Source organism: Cyanistes caeruleus, chromosome 4 (genome assembly GCF_971803275.1).
Source record: "Cyanistes caeruleus chromosome 4, bCyaCae1.hap1.1, whole genome shotgun sequence".
NCBI lineage: Eukaryota > Metazoa > Chordata > Aves > Passeriformes > Paridae > Cyanistes > Cyanistes caeruleus.
The window spans coordinates 31,625,365-31,644,246 of NC_141704.1; the positions used below are offsets into that span (position 1 = coordinate 31,625,365).

The window sequence follows — 18,882 nt, forward strand, 5'->3', positions numbered from 1 at the left end:
AAGTCCCACCTGCTTTTTGCACCCTTTTTTTTCCCCCCCCCCAGATTTCAGCTCACTCTCCCTGAGGCATCCTCTCCCCCTTTCCCACTTGCAAATGCCCCCCCCTCATCAGCATACAGATTAACTTCATCTTCCCTGGGAGACAATACCCTCACAGCTTGTCTCATTCTTGTCCTTAGCTGGAAGGCACACTTCATATTTCCCAATGCTCATTTCTCCATTTCAGGTGTGCAGCTGACTCAAAAGAGCACTTTGCTTTTTGTCCCATGCTGGAGTCACTTCCCTGAAAAACATTTACTATAGGTTTGAGAAAGCTACAGGGTGGATCTGCCAGGATGGGCATAGTATCCATCAGGTAGCAGATGTTGCTAAAAGGGTTTGGGGGCAAGCTGCAGCTTCTTCTCCCCTACACAAAATTCCTGTCTGGGGCTTGGGAGAGCACTAAAGGGGCACAGAGTGAGGGGAAACTGTCTCTTGCAAGCAGAAAGGAAGCTGTCATAATCTTTTTATGGCAAGTGGAAGTTTTATCTCACACAGGTCAGTCACACAGGTCATTTGTCAGGGTTGACCTTATCCAGCAAGAGGCAGGAGAGTCTTAAACCCTGTCCTGCTACAGCTTTCTGCCATCTCTGGGGGTTGTGGGTTTCCATCCCTGCTGTACATCAGCACCTGAGCAGTTCTGTCCACCACTAGAAGCTTCTGGTCAAGCTGAGCTGCAGCAGGAGGCAAGTCTGACTCCATCCAGGGATGTATCTGGAACTGGGCCTCACAGACCCACAACTTTACCAAAATTCAGGGCTGGGCACTGAAGATACAGGGTCCAACCTCCTCTGCCAGCTGAAACCAAGCTATTTTTACAAGCGAGCCAATTAACAGCACTCAGTTCATTCTCACACTGACACTTCATGATGATGCCTCCTGGGAGAATTCACCAGATGCATGGGGTGGGCAGGGAAAAGTCTCAGGAAGGCAAACAGCTGGTTCTAGTGAAGTAGGAGGACAGGAGACCTGGGTTTGTCTGGGGTCACTCACTCTATGGCTTCTGGACAAATTCTCTCAAACCCTGCCTCCCCTCCCTTAAGCAGGAATCTCTGGGTTTTTTTAAATGCTCTCCACTGTAAGGGAGCTGCACATCTCTGTTTCATCACTGAGGACAGGCCCCAAAGCCCCAGAGTACAGCCAATTAAGAGCCAGGCTGTGCAAGCTGCCTTTGTATTTCTAGCAGTAGTTGGGGTAGTGCCCTCCCTGCACACCTCTTTCCCTACACCCTTCCCCATGAAGAAAACAGAAAAAGCTTCTGTGAGATGAAAAAGAATTTTTGAAAAGAAAGGCTAGATGAAGAGGTAATTGCCAAACACAGTCAGCTTGAGGAGAGGCAGTGAGAGGTGTGAGGACTCCACAGGTATGTGAAAGCAAGGAGTTGTGTCAATAATTCATGAGGAGGAAGCACCCCTCTGCTGCAAGGCTACTGTCCTCAGCCAGTGGTGAATGACTGACCAGGACAGCAGGCAGGGAAGGGCTCAAGCAGGCAGACAGGCAGAGTTTAATGAGATGGAGGTCTGGGAAAAGGAGGAATGCAGATGTTGAAAAGAGAAACCGATCCTTTATGGGACGTAAATGGGGACTAAGGAGTGCAAAATACGTAAGTGATAACCTTTAACCCTAAAGAAAAGTTGTGCTCCCACATGATTATGCTAGGTCATGCTTACCCCTGACTTAACCAGCTGTGTTATACATGGGGGGGACACTCATGGGACAGAAAGTTTCAGTATAAGGGCCCAGACAAGGTCTGCAAATCTGCTGAGGTTTTTTTGTGCATCACCTGGCTTTTCTGAAGGCTCGAGGCTGTGTCCTCTGTGAGACTCATTTATGCTATCCAAAGGAGTTCTGCTCCCCTTCTACAGCTAGACTGAGCTGCAAAGACAGGCTGCACCATGTGCTAATCCCATCCCACATCGATGGAGCCAGGGACTGCAGCATGGCATGGCTGCCTGCCCAGCTGCGCCCCTGCCCTGCCACATCAGGCAGGCACGGATGATGGGGTCTCACTGCACATGGGCTCAGCACAGGACAGGTGCACATTGCAGAGCGGAGCTGAGACGTGTTCTGGCGTGTTGAAGCTCAAATGTAGCCTGAAGAGCTTTTCCTTTGTTCCCCAAGGGCCCTTCCAGGGGAGGAGGCCACAAGAATCAGCCTTGCCACCACCATGAAATTGTGAGCAGTTGTGCTACGCAGCACAGCAACAACTGTGAAATCCCGAGGGGAGTCACGGATTCGTTATACTGTCATGTATCTGGGTCAAAACAGGGCAGGCGAGGGGAAGTGACAGGACAGGGAGAGCTGAAATCCATCCTCCCAGGCTGCCTCCACTGCGAGCAAGAACAAGCGCCCACAATGTCAAGCAATGTCGATGGCTGCTGGAGACATTCAGGGCTTCTCCCAGAATTACTGTGTCTGTGGTCTCCAGAAACAAATCACAATGTCATCCTTTTGCTGGGTATCCTCATCAATTTCCAGGCTGAACGACCAGGGAGAAGTAGGACTTCCCTTGCAAAATCAGTGGGTGATCAACACGCCAGGAAGGCTCCCGAGCCTTTCACATCTGGTTCCATGTGCAACCCTCTCATCTAGTGACAGCCACAATTTCTCCTGCCTCCTGCTTACCCTGGGAGCTCTCCCTCCCTCCTCCATCACTGTGCAGGACACTGGCAGGCTGTGAGAGTGGGTCTGGGGGATGAAGGCTGCGTTTCCTGACAAAGTCAGACAAGGTTTGGCTTATCAGCAGACAAACCCTTGGGCCGTCCATGTGTTTCACTCACCCTTACTCTGATGCTCTTGCTCCCAGAAAGCTCCCCCACAGACATCGCCCAAAGCAGCAATTTCTACCACCACAGGGCCATCTTCATTTTTGTTGGCTTTACTTCCTCAGTGCACCCATTAAAAAAAAAATAAATAAATAAAAAATTACCACAGAGGGCCATTATGGATAAATGGTCTTGTGACAGGTCTGTTTAGCAGGGGATGGGGAGGAAGCAGGAGGCTGTGTGTGCAGAGGCGGGGGAGGCTGGAGCTGTTCTCCCGCTGACAGCGGCATTCATCCGCAGAACTGTGCAGGACCTAATTAACGTGCAGCGATGCTGCCCGTGGCAGGTAGTGCCATGGCAGGACATCAGCAGGGAGCAAACAGACAGCGAAGAAAGAGAGAAGAGGGTAGAGAGATGAGTGTAAGAATAGGGAGGGCAGGAGAAGTAGGGAGAGGGGAAAGTAAGCAGGGCAATGAGGGCAGCCCACAGCTTCTCCGTCGCCCTATAGGTGCATCCTCCCTCTGGCTTCCCTAACAAATTCATAATTGCAGCATCTTTTTGTTTTTTGCCTCACTGCTGTGAAGTGATAACCCTTTTCATAATGTTAATAACATCTTCAAGCCCAGAGCATCAGCCAGACCCCATGAGGGGCAGTGAGAAATGCAGGGGTGTGGGGCAGGGAGAGAAGTGGGGCACCTAAGGGTTTTATTTTCTCTTTCAGATGAATTCAGAAGCTGGGCTTTGGTTGACAAAGAATAAACAACCCTATCCAGGTCTAGAGAGCCAGGTCTTCTCATTCATGGGCACACACCCTGCTGCAGGTAAGAGGATGGGGATGAGGAGTGTGGAAGGGGAACAGAGTCATGTGCATGGGCATACAGATGTGGCAAGATGTTTCGGTGTGAGGGGGCCAAATCAACACATTTCATATATCTGAGAGGGTAGACGCTAAAAACCATCGTGTGGCAAGGGGAGACACAATGTCATAGCACACAAAACAAGCTTTACTTGCAGTGATGGAGGGGCGGGGAAGACACTTTGTGGTGTGCCCACGCACGTTTGTTCGCTGCGTGCACAGGGCTTTGTGCTGGTGTGCCGTGTGCCCCTACACACTCACAGCTCTCATCGCCCATGTGCTCAGGCTCCCCGCGTCTGCCTGCCTAAGTCCCCCTTCCCCACGTGCCCATTTGCTCAGTGTGAGCCTGTGAAAGTCCAAGTGGCAGCTTGTGTTTGTGCCTGCGAGGTGCCGGCCGGGGCTGTGGTTGCCCAGTTGTGCGGCTGTGTGTGTGGGCACACGTGCACACAAACATCTACTGCTCCCCTTCTGCACCAGCTGAGCGCCCAAGGAGCTGCAGGGCACGCCACGTCCGGACAGCAGCTCCGTGCTCAGGGATGCTGTGAATGATACAGGCTAGCTGTGGCAGTTCTCAGCAAGTCAGGAGAAGGCTCTTAACTTGCACAGACAGCCGGTGCTGAGGGCAGCTGGCAAGGGGCTGGAAGCCAATCTACTTTGACAGCTGCTCTGCCAGGGGTGGTTGGGGGCTTCTCTCTCCATGTTTTTACCACAAACTGGTTACCTAGTGTGAGGCTAACAAGGCCACTGCTAAATCCGACAGAAATGGGATCTAAGGGGACAAGCACAGAGTGCATTAAACAGAAGAGCATCAGGAAAGCAAAGCACTCGAGAGCTGCACGCTTCTTGGTTCGCGCGCTACTGATACGCACTCATTTCATGCTTGCTGCTCTTCCCAGGGCCCCTCTTCCTGTCTGTCTTCCATTGCTCCTCCTTTTTCTCCCCACCTCCACCACATCCTTTTCCAAAGTACCTTCCCTCCATGACCTGACTGAGCACCCAGTTAGAATACTGGGAAAGCTGGAGCTTCCAGTGCCATTGGGACTGGCTCCCTTGGATATCTTTTGGCGAAGAAACCTGAGAGGTGACTACAGTCATCCTCAGCTGATGGCACACTTTGATCAGCATGCATGGCCTTGGCCATCCTGGGAGACCCAGAGCCAGGCAGGCTGCCAGCTATCACAGAAAACTGTTGGAGCCAACAGGCTCCTGACAACACTGGCAAGCCTCCTGCTATGGATAAGGGAGAAAACCCTAACAGCTTTGAGCCTACTGAGGAGATCCAAAAGAGGTGATGTCTATAAAGTTCATCCTTGTGGACAAGTTCTGAATACAGAGGGATTGAAGGAAGCAAAAAAAAAGAAAAAAAAAAAAAAAAAGTGCTCTGGATTATTCTTGAAAATTGCCCTGAGTCTATTCTGAGTCCTTCTGGCCCTGTCATGTCCCACACTGATCCATTCTCCTAGCCTCTCTTTATTCCTTCAGTACACAACAGAAAGACTGGTTCTTTCTCCCATCTCACAAATGAGTTTGAGGCCAGTGAAGACCTAATTTTCTAGCTCCACAAGTATTGGGAAGGAAAGAAAAAGAATAAAACGTGTGACTTGGCAGAGGCAGCAGCTTTGTAGCACATCACCCCATAAATCTCACGCCTGACAGAGTTTCTAATGTTGGAGTCACTTAAAACATGGCATCGTATTGGGTTAAATTGATGGATGGCACAGAGAGAGGGACAGCCTAAAGTGCTGAGCAGGGACCCTGCCTGATGGCAGGCCTCTCACTCTCCTTCACATTCTGCTCCCTCTCTCCACTAATGGAGCCTCATCTCTTTAATCAGAAAGTAAGTGCTCTCCAGGTTACCGCCTGAAACGCTCAGAGGCACTCTTCAGGGAGACCTGCAGGCAGCAACGCTCAGCTTGTGAACTCTTCAATCAGGAGAGGACAAAAGAAGGGAAAGCACAAGGCTGTTCATACATGAAGGGTTGTGCTTCCTCAGCTGCTAGTGGTGTCAACAACAGCCCATCAAGTTGTTGGAGAAGCCCAATGCCAAGCCAGCCTTGGCCAGAAGATGAATGAGTACAGAGGTTCTCAGAAAAGGCCATCTGTAAGATGAGTGAAGAGAATTATGTTCACTCCTTCCAGAGAAAGGAGCGGGTTCCTGATGCAGCACAGTGGAGACTGTGGGAGGTTATTCCAAGGCAGAGCTCTGACCTCAGTGTGACCAGTGCTGGGATCAGGTTAAGTCTTTCTCAGAGCCTTTCTTTGCCTCGCTGTTTTCATCCCTTCTCAGCCTAGTTTACTGAGAAAGGGCTTCTATAGGTATCTGCCTGGTTTGGTGTTATTTCCTGTCCTGTGGTGATCTAAGTGCAAAACAATGTCAGAACATCCCACAATCCTGTGAACATCCATTTTTTACTTCTGCTCTGGGATCAGATCCTTTGGCAACCTATGTCTGCACAGCACCAAACACGAACACTGTGAATTGCCTCACACCCACTGCTCATTTGAACCTTTGTCTTCCACTCCTCCCTGCTGCCCCACCCACCTTTTCTCACAGTCCCAGAACCCTGTCCCCTGCTCAAGGGCTGTCTTCCCCCTCTATCTTACATTCCCCACCTTCTCAGATTCCCCTCCCAGGCACTGTCCCACTACATATTTTTCCCCTTAATGTTCCCCAGGGAAACCCTCTTCTGTTCTTCACATCATTTTTCCTGCAGGTGCAGGACTCATTAGGTACCAAGTTTACTCTTTAAGTGTCAAAATCTGTAAATCAAATGCCCCCTTCAGAGTGGCAGAAGAGTTTTGACTGAGAAAGTGTTTTTCTTTCAAAAGAAGCCTGCTGTGATTCTGGTACCCAGCTCCCAACCTGGCTGACAGTCCTCTCTCCTTTCACCCCCAGCACCTGACTCAGCATCAGCCATGTCCTGCACCACAGGATCTCTGGGTGGCCATCCTCACTCACTCTTTTTCTCTCTGGGGGAAACACAGAGTTAGAGTTCAGCATCTTTACTCTGTAGCTCCCACAGTCACTGCCCTCTGCTGTCACTGGGACCCAGACTTGAGGGTGGAAGGGAGACTCCTCGTGTGCCAGGGAAGCACTGGAATGTAATTTGCACTCCAGGTGCTTCAAGAGAGGCCTGCTGAAATAAAAGGAACCTGTAAGGCTCCTAGAGACCTCACAGGAGATAGGCTAAAAAGAGCAGTGAGCTGTGCTAGATACGAAAATGCCGAGGTCTGGAGGTGGGAAGGAAGTGGGAGCGGTCCTGGGGAGGGCATGTTTCCTGCTTAGGTGCTGGCAGACACAGTGACATCAGTCCTCCTACGAACAGACCTGAGCACAAGATAATTTCAGCTGTGGTATCTTCTAAATGCTGCCTATGTTGATGAGCAGGGCTGCTCCCATGAGCCTACCCTCTGAATAGACTGTGCATGAGGCTGGAAAGGGGAAAGTGAAGGAGAAGCACAGTTTGGGACAGAAGAAAGAGGAATACATTTTTAAACACTGTGGACTTTGATCTTCTCTGCTTGGGTGGCTGCTTTGAGAGATGGGGGGACAGGGAAGGACCACACATACACCTGAAGGTGGTGACATCAGCAGATCTTCTCAGCCAAATGCCTCCCTCTCGGAGCTGGGACTGCTTCCTGAGGCAAGGGAAGCCTTCCCATCCAAGGCTAAACCATCTGTGGCAAGCGTCTGCCATCATGTTCCACCTTCTCTGAGAGTTTCCAAGCACCCCAGCCTTCCTAAGGTGGTGACCCCCAATGTCCTCCCTTTTTTTCCTTTTTTGTTGGATATTCTCCCTTATTTACATCAGCATGAGCCCTACCTGTTTCTTAAGCAGGAAGGGACTCCTGGAGTCTCCTGACGCCACATTTGCCTTGCCAAGAGGCTCCTTAGGTGGTTTCTATGTTCTGCAAGTGTTCTGCAAGAGGCACAGCGAGCAGGCTGGGGGCACTGCCTCAGCGTGTGCTTTGGGGGGCTGCTATGAGAAACAGGGCAGGAGCAGGGCAGAGGGCTGGATGGAGGGAGATAGCGAGTGGCCCCTGCTTCCCCCAGCTGTCAGAGATGCTGCCATGCTTTCTCCCGCAGTGTGTGGGAACTCCTGATGCCCTTTTGCCATGTGTAATCACTGCTGCTGCTTCACCCCTCTGCCTCTCAAGGCTCTGCCAGCTGGACTCTCCTCCATTCTAATCCCAACAAAAAGAAGAGCAGGGTCAGAAGACACCACCCCTTCCCAAAACTAAGATAATTTTTCCTGCTGACAGTGAGAGTATTTGTCTTGCACCTCCCTTCCCCCCTCCCTCCTCCTCTCCTTTTCTGTGTGTTACATTTTCTCTTCTAATGAGGGCAACATCTGCTTCTTAGCCTCATTTGAATCCCTGAGCATCCTCCCCCAAGGGAGTGCAACAGGAGCTTGGCAAAGAAGGGCAGGTAGCCACCACTGGAAGATTGTTCTCATGTCAAGATGTTGGGTGCAGAGGATGAATCACTGCAGTGGCTCTCTCAGGTAGGGGTGGGAGCAAGGCTGCTTGTGTAGGAGACTCATAAAATTGGCCCCCAATCTCTGAGTGTTTGAGATCTAACGCTCAGGTTGTCATACGAATCCTCCAGAGGTTATTTCAAAGCTTGTACACTTCAAAGGCCCATGGCAGTATGGGCCTGCCCCGCCTGTTCAATCTGGGGGACACAGATTTAGTACACATGCCACATCTACGCTTTTGAGGTCTCCTGGGGGAAACCTCTACTCTTCCAGTTGCCCAGCCAGCCAGCCCGAGCAAGGGATACCAAATGTGTCGCCTTGTAGCTGGACAGACTTTCTGGGGGGAGCTGTGAACAGGGATGTGGGGGGCAGTCTGCCATCCCTGTAGGAGACTGGGCTGTGACTTCTTTCCTGCAAGGCAAGGCCAGAAACTGAATATTTGTAAGAGCAGCCTCAGGTACCAGAGAGCCTGCATGTGGCTTGGCTCTGAAGCAGAAATCCCCATCTTTTCCCCATGCAGCCTTGGATGCACCAGCTGCTTGGCTAAACCTGGTGACTGTGCTAATTGGGAGCACAGGGAGAGGGGCTGGGACATGCCAGGGAAAGATGGAGTGGCTGAAAGAGCAGGCGTCGGTGGCGGCATCGGGGGACGGTCGGAGGGAGAGGGGAAGATTGCATGGCGGGATGAGGAATGGGAAAGAGGCTGAGGAGAACGAGCGGCTGAGCCAAGCAGAGCATTTGGGAGAGCGGGAAATCATGCGTCAGAGCTGCAGGGACTCGGGGACAGTGTCACAGGCAAGGCTGAAATATAAATGGAAATTCTCACTGAGCCGCATCAAAGCCATATTGGTGAATGAGAAAAAGGGAGGCAGGAGGAGTCAAGGAAAAACCACACAGCCAGGGCAGCCCATCCAGCACCTTCTGAGGCATCCTCAGTGGCCCTGTCCCACCCCATCAGTGGCAGCTGCTGAGCAGAGGGCCATGCACTCAGTGGGGTGGGATTGGCATTAAGTCATTAGTTTGTCATTAATAAAGCAATAAGGAGAGTGAGCAAAGACACACGGCCTCTTTTTTTTGTTGTTTCTTTCTTACCTTTTTCCCTATCACACATGTACACACACACTCTTCCTCCCTGGTCCCTGCCTGGACAGTTCTGGTACCCTTGGCAATCAGCTAGTCCTCCTTTTCCTGCCACCTCTACTCCCAGCCTCTGTCTCCCAGAGGAGGTGTTTTGTGTGCTGGTATTTTTCATTAGTGCCCCAGGAATACATCAAGCACGTGACTTTCACTGCCCCACAGGTGCTAACACACCTTATAACTCAGTAACACAGTTGTTCCTTCCCTCAGTCTGGTCCTAGAAGACCTGGAGTGGCTTGGGCTGATGAAATGTGTCGCTCTTAGAAGAGCAGAGCAGCACCTGTCCAACAGCTATAAGCAGTCCAGTTAAGAGGGAGGTAGGGAAGCAAGGAGAATGATCTCTTAAGTCAGTGGAACTGTGATGTCCCGTGCAGGAAAACTCTCTGACTTCAAGAGTTTTCACCCCTGTGGCTCCCTCATGGCCATATTTCATTTAGTTCTGTTTTCTGCTTGGCCACAGCTCCACACACATACCAGCTCAAGTCCCACAGTCACCTTTGGCCCAAATCAGATCTTCTATCTACCTCCTTTAGTTATGCTGCCTTCTACTCTCAGATTCCTCTTTCTCTTTATCTAGCACCTTTGTTCTCCCACCTCTCTGTATACTGAATTTCATGGCACTGGAGAGGAGCATTAGAAAAGTCCAGGTGGATCAGTGCAGATTAGCCCAAAGGTCTGCCTGTTCCTACCATCTGTCTTTACCCACTACTCATTCCCCTGTGTCCCAGGAAGAAAGCTTCCTCCAGAGCAAAAGGGAATGCCTTCTCAGACAGAAATAGAAGTGCTGAGAGTGTAAGTGCCACCATGCCACTGGGGCCTGCAGGCTGATGACTCCGAGGACTCAGCTGCCAAGAACAAAAAGACGGCTGAGTGGGCCAGTGGCATCTTTCAATCTGGATCCGCTGTGGTTTCCTAATGCCACAGACCTGACTCTTCCTGTTCACCAACATCAAGGTGGTGAATCTCTGCCTTTGAGAGCACAAAAGCCTAAAAGCAAAAGGGATACCCCTGTGGGAGAAACAAGCACACTTCACCTCAGTGGGTAAGTTCACCCTGAGAATTTTGCAGCTTCCTGGTGACTCCACACAGGCTAAATGAACAGAGAAGCAAGCAGAAGTGTTTCCATTTGAGGAAACTGAGTCTCTCTGTGGTATACCAGCAAACCTAGATCTTCTGTCTGATGGAGCCCCGATGTCATGGCCATGACTGCCTTTGTGAGCACCACTGTGAGCCACGGAGAGTTCCCTCCTGTGTAAACAGCACTGACTCAGCTCCCGCAAGGCAGAAGGAAGGAGCATTCTCCATCCAGCCTTTTCCTCAGAGTGATCATGAGCTCCATGGGAGGGCCTGACAAAGCCAGTGCAGTGAGCACAAACCACTGCCCAAGTCAGAATTACTCATACAAGCACTAAGAGGTTTCTTAGGTGTTCTGTGGAAGGGATGTCACCTGCATGGTGACATCTTAGCGTGGTCACTCAGTTTGGATGAGCAAGGCCTCTTCAAATGCCTGCTTCAACATGGTGTACCAGCAGCACCAAGGTAGGGCTCTGCCCAAGCCCTCTCTGAGCACATTAATTGAAGCTGGAGCCAGCAATATGGACATACACATATGGGTCTGCCCCACACCTCTCAACTCAGTCAAACTCCTACACACTTCTAACATCTTTTCTCCTCAACTTGAAGGTCAAAACCCAGTTTTCACTGTAAGGTCAGAGCTCAGGAAATGCATTCCAGTTTTCCTCACTTGGATCAAAATTGCCTGAGGAAGAAATTTCCCATGTGTCCTAGATATGTTCGGCAACCATGTCAACCACCCCCCCAGTCCACCCTCCCATGCTGGGAAGGGAAAGAAGAACGTCTCCCTGCCCTGTACAGCACCCTCCCATCCCTCACCCTGCCTGCCATTGGTCCCCATGAGCATCACAGACAGTTCCTGTGCCGCTGGAGCAGCTGGCTTCTCTCTTGATTTTTCACAAGTGATTATCCAAGTCAGAATTTGTCACCCACAGAATGAAAGGAAAATGAACCTTCAATCACAGATGCAGATCTACCTGCTGAAAAAGAAGCGGGTGGAGGGGTGGGGGGAGAGAGAAATGGGCAAAGGAAGAGAAAAACAAGGAGAAGAAGGGCATGTGCAACAGAGAGAGGAAACTATGAACAGAGTGAGCAAGAATGAATATAAAAAGGAAACACAAAGAGGGGAGTGAAGAGCATGAAGAGTTTGAAGTGAGGAGACTGAGGCAGAGCAGCTAAAGGGTAGTTTTTCGTGATAACATGAGTAATGGAGGGGCAGGGCAGGAAAGATCACTATATCTGGAGATGGAGCAGCAAGATTTCCTTATTTTCCTTCCCATCCCATCTCCCACCTGATACAAACCCACTACCCTCACCTCTTCTGACTACCAGTGTTGGTTCTGTGAGGGGGACTCTGCCTGCCCTTGTGCCTGTGTAGGGGCAAGGTAACCACTGGGCTCTGGCTCTTTGAAATCCCTTGTCCTTGTCACCACCCTAGATCATACCCACACACACTTGCACATAGTTATTCATGTCTCTCAGATGGCAAGATGGTTATCACACGTCCTCTTAGTCATCACTTAGTAAAGATAAACACATTTAGCGCTTAATTTTCCCTCATCAGTCAGGCCTTCCTTGCCCCCTCTATCTGCTGCGCTGCCCTGAATCTTCTCCATTTTCTTTCCATTTCAGTTAATAAGCTGCCCAGCCAAGCAGAGCCCTGCAGAGAGGGGCCAGCAGCTCCCTGACTCTATGCTTCTTTAAGGACAACCACTTCCCTCTCTCCACTCCCCCTTGCTCCCTCCATCTCCTCCAAATATGGAGGATTTTAATATATGGATTTTGTTCTGTAATCTTCTCTACCCGTCCCCTCTCTACCACCCTTGCTAAGCCTAGCAATTTGCCTCGAGGTCTCTCAACCACTATTCCCCTTAAAGAACCACTTACTGGTGTCAGATGAAGAGGGGCCAATTTTGAGGTTTGAGAATTATGTATGGAAGTATATGTGCTTCTGTAAAATAAAAGGAAGGTTGTGGCTGAATTGAGTCTGTATACAAACAATGCTCAAAGACAAAAACCACCAAGAATTCAAAACAGAATTTAAAATGCATTATGATAACCATATGTCAGTTGTATTAACCCAAAGACTTTTCATTACACCACAGTGTTTGGGGTGTCACATTCTTCCCAAGATACTTATCTCTGCCTCCCAGTAGCTTCCAGAAATTTGGCATTTTACAGCAGTGATACAAATCCCTTCAACTATCCAGGATGTAGCCATGAAGTACCAAGGCTGAGCAGCACCTTCCCTCTTGATTGACTGGCCACATACCCACAACACAGTCAGATTTGGTCTTCTTGCAGCCTGAATGTGCCCACAGTGACCTGTAAGATAGGGGCAGAAGGGTGAGGCAGCTCTCTCTACACCCTGCCTCCAAAGCTGTAACGGGACCAGGCTTTGTCAGGTATCCCAGAGAAAGGACAGGGAGAGCCATGGAAAGAAACTAGTGCCGCACTGTGCTGCACATAGCAATATAATGATCACTTCAAAAGCTCCAGCACACGAGCACAAATAAATGCTGGACAGCGCAGCCACACACACATCCCCACTGGGAAGGCAGGGAGGAATCCAGGACAGGGCTGTGAGTGTCTGACAGCGCTGAATAAAAGAGATGCTGCAGGTGTAATGATTGCTCGGGAGATTGCATTTGCTTGTGGATGAGGATGGATGATCTGACTGGATTTTGAATAAGTTCTGCAACAAACTGATCGAATGCTCATTAATCAGATGAGTTTAGCTTCTGTCTTTCTTTAAGATGGTTCCAGGACACAATCAACCTCCTGTTTGCAGCATTAATGGGCATCATCTAAACATAGGCATGCACCATTTCCCAAAAGTAGGAGGTATGGGATAAAAGAGGGGTGTTTGAGAGAGGAAAGAAAGCAGCATATTCTGAGAAAACAATGAAACTGCAGTCAGGAAGTAAAAGACCACTAAGAAAAGCCTGAAGAAAGGAGTTTGGGCAGCAAAGAAATTGCCTCCTAGTTTTTGACATACCAAAGCTGCACTTTTCAGACACAGAGGGTGTCCCCAGAGAACTTCCTAGATCTATTGCTAATATGTCTCCTTAAGGGAAAACAAAATACAGGAGCTTGAATGTCAGCCAACCACTTGAATCAAAAAGATGCAACACATTTTTGGTGGAGAAGTCTGGAGCAGGGATCCTGTAATCTATATTTTCTCAGTCTAAAGCACATCTCCCACCAGGTTCACCTCTTCTCAGCACTTAGCTAGCCCCAAGTGAGTGGCCTGGGGGAATCTCTGTCCTTTCTCTCTCACCCAAAGCAGCATGTGTGTGCCCTACAGGTCAAGGGTAGCCAGGGAGCAGACACAGAGCTGCCTACACATGCATCCCTGTCTTTGGATGAGAAGAGGAAAGAGGGATAAACAGAGGACAGTAATATTTGAGGAGGATGGGAAGGGACTCACAGAGACCCTTGCCATTCCTCTGTACACCAACGTTCCCATCCCCTACCTCCTGCTCCACTGCAGCCAGAGGGATGTTTTCCCTGTTGACTTCAGAAGCAGCAGGAGCCAGCCACTAATTAGGATCCAGTATGACAAAGCACAGAGTAGCCTGACACTGCTAGACCACAGCTGCCTAGAGGCAGAGGAGACAGTGCCTGCCGGAGGATCTCTTTCATTTAGATGAAGAACATCAAACAGCTTTCCCCGAACTGACATCCGTCTGTCAAAGGAGCCTGCAAAGAAAGGCAGAGCTGACAGGGGCCCTAAGGAGAATCTCATTAGGATGGTTTTAGAGGGGCTTCTTGATGAGAGAGCTGTGGGGACTATCTTCCTCCTTCCATGAGGAGTGGCTTGTGCCTGTCAGTTTCTTGTCTCAGTTCTCGGAGGCTGATGGGGATGGACAGGTAATAGCGACGGAGGTCACGGGCATGGGAATGTGACCAAGGAGGAGGCAGAGGACTGAAGAAGTCGTGGAGCAGGACACTGCAGAGCAAGTGCACAGGGGGAGCATTCCAAGCACACCTCACTTTTTGGTTCTGAGAACAGGAAAAGCTGATGTGAAAGGCAGACTACTCCAGCAAGCACTGTGGGCAGTGCTGGGCTGACCAAGGGGAGCCTGCTGGGATTGGGAGCAGCATCTCACCTCCCTGTGCACACTATGCAGAACTGAATACAGACAGCCTGCTTCTTGGGTGTAGGATTTGGGCTTTCACTCAGACACATCTGCACACCCCTGGAGCCTCTTCAAGTTCTCAGCCCAGTTGAATTCACCCACAAGCCAGCCTGAGAGGTTATTTGTCCATTCTCATTGAAGCAGTGATGAAGAAAGACTCCACTCCACAGACAGCAGCAACATGAATGCTTGGATGAAGAGGTATAACCCCAGAGATATGGTTCTGTGTGTCTGAGCTACAGCCATATAGCTCTAACATAGACCAGTGATTTCTAGAAGGCTTTAAACAGGCATTTATTGAGTACCGAATCTCCCTCCTGAGGCACTCCTGCTGGTGTGTTCAGATACTTGCCCTGCAGTACAATGAGAAGGCTGTGCTCAAATTCCCCAGCCAGCTCTGATTCAGTAATCACAAGTGTTTATCCGTGCCTGCAGGGACATCCTACTTACTAGGAGTGGTCAGCTGGGCATTACACTGTGCTCAAGTGGTTCAGCAGTCTTTAGAGTCTGGAACTGACCTTGCAATTTGCTGCTACACAAGTTGGTGACATCATTCAGTCTCTTTAAAGGCTCATGTGGGCAATACCATTGCCTTTTGTAAAAAGTTGCTGCTCACAGCCTCTCGATGTAGAAGGAAAGCACGATGTTCCCATTTCCTTAGAAATCTGATACCAATGGTCTGTGTTCTCAGTTGCCCTTAGGGCCACACATGACCTCATTGTTTTATCTAAGGCAAGGGTGGGAGTCCTAAAGCCCACGGGCTGTAAATAGCCTGTAAGAGCTCCTGAGCCTGGGACAGACACTTGGCATGTTCAAAAGACCTGGACCTGGACAGCACCATGAGATGCCCCTGGTGCAGGCAAGGTCTCTGAACATGTCATCACAGTCTCAATCAAAGCTCACAAAACGTATTCCCAGCTAGCACTGAAAGACACTGTGCTGCTGCTGTGCAGTGCTAAGGTAGGTGGGAATTTTCAGCCAGCTGAAAGGTGCTGAGATAACCTGCTCTCTCACCAGCAAAGAACAGGCTCAACAGCCCTGCACCAGGAGTTTGCAGTGATGACATCACCAGGGCTTTGAAGAGCTCTGCCAGATGATTCCTGATGGTACCTCTGAAAATCTGCAGTGCTGATGCTGTCCTGGGTTTTAAGGGTTAGCACAAATTACGTCAGTCAAGGAGTGAACCAGAAGTCTGAACACTGGTGTATGGTGCAAGGTCACCCACCTGTCTTCAGCTTCTCCTCCAGAATATCTCCCACAGATCCTGTTTGGCATTCACCAGCACTCAGATAACATCTTGGATAACCCAGGGCACCAAAAATGGCACTGGAAACCAGAATCTCACCCTCTAGATTCCTGAGGAGATGCAGCAATGGTGCCATTTCCCACTTCCAGAGTTTTTCTGCGATGCATTTCTTCTGGTTTTTTGTATCTCTGAGGACAGACACTCAAGGCTTTTCCCAGCACCTGGCTGATGCTGCTGTCCCTCCAGATGACAGAGAGCTGAGCTGCATTTCACACTGCATCAGCACTGCAGAAACCCTTGTTTTGCCAACACTCTTACATTTCCTTCAGTCTTGCAGGCTTGAAAAGGCCCAAGCCCTGGTCAAAACTAAGGGGTCTTTGAGCAGTGGATGGGCAAACAGAAGCAGCAGGAGCTGGAGAGTTCATGTGTTCAAGCCAAACAGGTGCTGGGAAGGAACACTATATTCCCATCCTTCCAAGCCTGGGAGTTTGTGATGAGACAGGACTGGGTCTGGCCAGCTGCAGGACCTGACCATGCTGTGCTGGCCATTTGGTTCTGTGGAGGAGCCTCCTGCAAGCAAGAGGAAAGCTGTCTGCCTCCTGCTCTGCTTTCAGACAGCACAAACACAAAGGCAGCGGGACAGGCTGTGGGAGCAGGACAGCAGCCACCATCTGCCAGGGCATCTTTACTCCCTCCTGGCTTGGAAGTGAAAAGGTTTACTCAACCAGTCTCCTTCACTTCCATCCTCACTGCTGCAGACCAGGCAGGTGGTATTTCGGGTTTGGTGGGGATGGAGGGTCAGCACCAAAACAGGGAAGGCACTGTACAGACAGGAGGTTGTGGTGACCCCCACAGTGATGTGGGGGCATCATTGACGTGAGCCAGAGGGGTCAGTGCATAGCTCTTACATCTCCCCATCCTTACATGAAATGTGTCACCCCACTGCAATTCCAAGCCCCTTAAGCCCCTTCCCAGGCAGGGAGGAGGTTGGAGAGGCTCCATTTTGGCTCACCCCTCTTTGTGCCAGGCTCTCACACCCCCCTCACACGGGAGCTGTCTTGGGCTCTCTCACACAGGCTGTCTCACACACCCACAAGCTCTAACATGAACACAAAGGCTGCAGGACATAAGTCTCTCAAGCACTGGGTAGGATCCCTGTCCCTCAGTGTCTGTTTCACACACTTTCCCTGTCCCACTCACACCTGTGCTTTCAGACATCTCTTTTTCCTCTGTCTGTTTCTCTTGGGAGAGAAATTTGGTGGGAGTTTCAAGGAACAAGGCTCTGTCTTATTTGCTCTGTTTGCAGTATCTCATTCCCTGCTAGTCTGTACCATTTGGTTTGCTTTCTTTCTATTTGCTTTGCTCAGGACTTAGTTCCCTCCCCTCAAGGAGGAGCTCAAACCCTTATAGCTTATCTGAAACACATGAACGTGCTCCATTTCCTAGGATTCACCAAGACTTCAATGTCTTCACTGGCAAATCCATGAGGGTTCTGCTTTAGACCCTGCTCTGTTTGGCTCTATTACCTGTCAGAAAAGCGATGTTTCCAGCATGTGACAGGTTCATGAGTCAACCTGAACACCCTGTGAGCTTAATGTGAGAACAAGCTATACCATAGCAAAGATCAGCTCTGAAAGATTAGCTGTTGAACTGCAGTTCAACTTCCTGGAGGAACAGCTGATCCTCTTCTTCCTTATTGCAGGTGTGGATTATCACAGTGGGTACTCATAAGCAAGGACATCATCAAACAAATCCTTAATCTCTGGCTTCCTTTTCTCCCCAGCTAACCAATGAGTGTAGGGAATGCTGCTTTTGCAGCTTGGTCTTTGTGAAAAAAGGAATTCATATTTTAAGCTCAAGGCTGCTCTAAGTGTGATGTCTGAAGATGGTAGGAGTGGCAAGGTTTGTGTGAAGGATCAGCTAGGACACAAGCAGAAGTAAATGGACAGGGTGTCAGGCCCACAGGAGGAGGTGAATGCAGCAAGTCCAAAATGAGCTTGTCCATTTCTACATTTAATTTGGCTTGTCCAAAAAAAGTCATTTATCTCCCTCTATAAACCTTGCCTCATCAACGTTGTTCCAACTTGGCAGGAATCAGAAATGCATGGATTCCTCCCTGCAGCATCACCCCCCTGTTCTAAGATGCCATTAAAACACACAGGAATTTCAGTTCCATCCTTTCCTTTCCAGCTGGCACAGTCCTTTCCATGACTTTCCTATAAACTGAGGCTTCCATAGTGACATTCCTCCAGTTCACAGGAATTTCTCCTACTCACCATGAGTGTTCAAAGAGCATTTGGGTTGACCTTGAAATGTCCCCAGCCAGCTCCCTTAGTGCTACTGGATGCATCCCATCAGGGCCCATGGACTTACAGGTGTCCAGTTTGCTCAAGTATTTTCTGATCCTCCTCCACACAGGTTAAGTTGCTCCCTATCTTCCCCCAGTCTCTGGGGCCTGGCATTTCTGAAGGCCAATATTGTTACTGAACACTGAGCAGGAGAAGCCAATCAATACCTAAGTGTTTTCAGCCAGCATTTCCCAGATCTTCCTCTTGCCTCCCATATTTTTGTATTTTTGTGTTTTTTAAGGTTCTGGACAGTCATGGGGAACTCACCTGGAGGCTAACTCAGAGGTGCTCAGCACTGTGTCCCACGGGTGAGTAGTGCAGAGCGTACCTACCATCTGCTCGAGAGAGGACCTGGAGCCAACTGCAAACAAGGTCATTAGCAGACAGTCTGACACCTCCCAGCATCAGTCCCACAGGGACTTCCCTGTCTCAACACCTATCCTGGTTCAGAAGGGGCTTTAGGTCATGAAGCCACGTGTTTCAACTTTTTCCTTGTCTATTTTCACCAATAAAATCTTGGGGTTTTTCTATCCTACCACTTCCCATACATACTCCTGTGTCAGCAATTGCTCGCGTCAGCGTTCTTGTCATGAGCCAAATTTTGCTGCTTAGAGGATTCCAGTGCCCTGGTGCCATGGCTCTCCCCCTCTAATGTCATCTGATGTGCCTGCTCGTGGTCACAACACCTGCCTGTGTGGGCACTCTGCTCCCCAAGGTAAGCATGTCTCCATGGGTGTCCTGTCTTTTATGTTTTCATTCAACAAGAAACCCAAACTAAATGTAGTTCTTTCTCCTGT

General features: G+C 49.8%; 1 long non-coding RNA gene across 1 annotated transcript; it reads left to right on the forward strand.

The window, feature by feature from the left end:
- The first annotated feature begins 3,525 nt into the window (after nucleotides 1-3,525).
- LOC147653531 (uncharacterized) lies at nucleotides 3,526-18,882 on the forward strand. The gene is made up of 2 exons (XR_015286398.1): nucleotides 3,526-3,625; nucleotides 18,327-18,882. It is a non-coding gene; the product is annotated as an uncharacterized LOC147653531 (long non-coding RNA).